Source organism: Tupaia chinensis, unplaced genomic scaffold (genome assembly GCF_000334495.1).
Source record: "Tupaia chinensis unplaced genomic scaffold, TupChi_1.0 Scaffold143610_2, whole genome shotgun sequence".
Taxonomy (NCBI): Eukaryota; Metazoa; Chordata; class Mammalia; order Scandentia; family Tupaiidae; genus Tupaia; species Tupaia belangeri.
The window spans coordinates 718,232-721,596 of NW_006203457.1; positions in this window are offsets into that span (position 1 = coordinate 718,232).

The following is a 3,365-nucleotide window of genomic DNA, read 5'->3' on the forward strand; positions in this document are numbered from 1 at the left end:
GTTTTGGTAGGTATGGTAAAGTGGTAAGTTTATTGAGGGTAGGGAAGGAAAAACAGAGCTCCAAAGAAGGGAGGCATCCTGAAAAATAGGTTGCCAAGGAATAACTGAAGCAAGTGTTTTATTTTGGTTAGGAAAAGCTTTGTGTGGACTTGTTCCAGGTGGGGCTTGTATATGCATTCCCCTAGTGGTGGAGAGGGGCATATGCTGGATGGGTCCAATTACTCTCCTAATTTTGGGGTGGGTATGAAGGTCAGGAGATTCTTGGTCTAGAAGCTTTGGGCCATGAATTATTCAAGAATAAGATTTATTTGATACAGTATTTTCTGAAGAGCTCATCTAAAGATGGGAAATTCATTAAGTTTTTGTTCATCTGATCATTTTTTTTCAGATTTTTGCCATAGGACATGTGTGATTGCCAAAGAAAGACACGCAGAGAGACAGAGAAAAGAAAAGGAAAATGTGAAATAACCCCCTAGGGGATCATGCTGTGATCCCTTCTCTGGGGATTTTGGGCAGGTACAAATACGTATCCAACATGTTTTTCAAGCTGTTATATCTGGTACTTGAACCATAAAGTCAGTCAGGTGGGATCCATCAGCTTAACCACTACATTGCCTGCTGGCTCTATCTGAGAATAGTTTTATTTATTCTTCCTATTTGAAAGATAATCTTACTGGATATAGTATTTTTGGTTGAAATTTTTTCTTTTAGCATTTTGGATATGTCTTCCCATTCTTTCCTTGCTTGCATTGTTTCTGATGAGAGGTCCGGTGTTAGCCTGATGGGATAGCCTTTGTAAGTTACTTCTCGTTTCTCTCTTGCCAGTTTTAGTATCATGTCTTTATCTGTAATGTTAGACAGCCTGGCTAAGTTGTGCCTTGGGGAAGATTTTCTGGGGTTGATTCTATTTGTGTTCCTTTGTATTTCTTGGGTCTGGATGGTTCGGTACCTCTCTAGGCTTGGGAAATTTTCTTCCAGGATTTCATGGAATAGATTTTCCATTCCACTATTAGTTTCTTCACCTTCTGGGATGCCAATTATTCTGATGTTTTGGCGTCTAATAGAGTCTAGTATTTCTTGTATATTATCCTCGTGTTATTTAGTTATTTTCTCTATCTTTTTGATGTTTTTTTATAGACCAGAAGTTGTATCTTCTACATCGGAGATTCAATCTTCAGCATGGTCTAATCGGCTCTTAATACTTTCCAGAGAGTTTTTGATTTCTTGTATTATAGACTTTATCTCTAATAGTTCTACCTGATTCTTTCTCAGAGTATTCATTTCGTCTTTCATATCCTGGAAGGGCTTCCTAATTTCCTGCAGTTCATTGTCTCTTTTCTGTTCCAATTCACACAATTTGGTCACCATGAATGTTCAAAATTCTGTGTGTGTCATTTTGGTAATTTCCTCCATATTTACGAGACATGGAGGGGCGTTTTCCTTTGTTGGAGACATATTTCCTTGTTTATTCTGACCTGAGGCTCTTTTTCTAATTCTAGCCATTGGAAGATTAATTCCCTTTTCGAAACCTCTTGGGGGAATGTTTCCCCCACTAGGAGTAAGAGTGTTTCCTTCTGTGTGGGAATAGATGTTTGCTGAAGTCTCTTCTCTTGTTTTTACCAATGTGCTCTCAAGATGGGAACTCTACTGAGGTGTCTAAAAAGCAGTATCTCCGTTTTCACAGGTGGATCAGTACGAGGGAGGATCCCAGATACACTTCTCTTACTAGGAAATTTCAGATATATGATTCTAGACCTGCCTAGTCCCTCTGGCAGGGTAAAAAATGAGAAGGAAAGGATAATATGAAACGAATGAAAGACAAGAGAGAAAATAAAGAAAAAGTCGCACACCACGCATTAGCAAGGCGCGATTTCGCCAGAGGCCTGTAGATGGACCTTGCACCTGCTGGCAGGCAAGGAGAGTCTGTGGAGAGAGGCAGAGCTAGGTATTAACAAGAGAATAGAGGGGTTTCAAGAAAAACACCACTGCAGGGAGATCCTATCTACCTACCTACGCAGTGGAATCTTGGGCTAGGGAGTCTGGAAGTGGGGTGGGGGTCAGAGTTGACCCTCCCTCAATATCCCTTGCTGGCCAGAAGCCAGCTGGTGGCTTCTGTAGGTGGACCTTGTGCCTGCTGGCAGGCAAGGAGAGTCTGTCGAAGCTCAGTTTTCAGCTGACTAGGTAATTTCAAAGTATTGTGTATGTTGAGTTCAAAATTGCAGAATATTTCATTTTCCACATTTTTTTTCCAGAGGGAGCCTGCACTTGCCAGAGATAGAAAGAGAAACAGAGAGAGGGAGGAGAAATCACTTCCTAATGGGGTACTAGTAAATATCTATATTACATGTAGAATTATACTAGATCTTAATAACTTATAAAAATGAATAACTCATAGCCCCTTCTCTACAAGTACTTTTATTCTACTGGGTGTGGGGGGTGAAGACAGAGATACACAAGCAAGTAGACTTTATATAAAGAAATACCTTGTCACTCAAGTATTCCTGCACTAACATTGGTATCACCTGAGAGGTTGTTAGGAATGCATAATTTCTGGCCCTACTCCACACCTACTGAATCAGAATCTGCATCTTAACAAGATACCCAGGTGATTTTAAAAGAAAGAAATGTTTGGGAATCGCTGCTCTAACTATTGCCCTGGCTAATTGTGTCTCTAAATTACACCAAAAAGATTGCTGAATTGTAATTAACAGTACTTGATTAAGGCATAGATGTTAAAATCAAGTACCATGTTCAAAGCTGTAACAAATGCAATATTTTGATAAAGATATTTTCTGGTAGTAAATTTACTACCTTTCATTATACACATTTTTTTTGAGAGGTTTTCGTTATAGGGCGCATGTGCTCACCAGACAGACAGAGAGAAACATAAAGACAGAAAGCGAGAAATCACCCCCCCGGGGGGATGGTCACGCTGCAATCCCTTCTCCTCCATTCTCCTCTTGGGATCTTGGGCACGCACACACACATGCCCGGTGTGAGTTTTAAGTCACCAGGTCCAGGATGCGAACCACGGTTGACTACATGGGAGTCCAGCGATATAGCCATTACGCTAACTGCTGGTTCCCTCATTATACACATTTTGAAAATACAATACAAAGATTAAATTTTTTAAACTGCCTATAGCTCATTGTCAGAAATAATAGCTATTGACATTTTGGGTTAGTGTTAGTATGCTTTAAATGCATATTCAATAAATTTTAAGTCAGACTACATATGTAATCTTTTACCAAATAAATTATCACAAGACTTTAATTATGCCATCAAGTATTAATTTTTCAAAACAATTTACTTATTTATTTGTTTTAGGTTTTTGTTAGAAGGCATATGTGTTCACCAGAGACAGA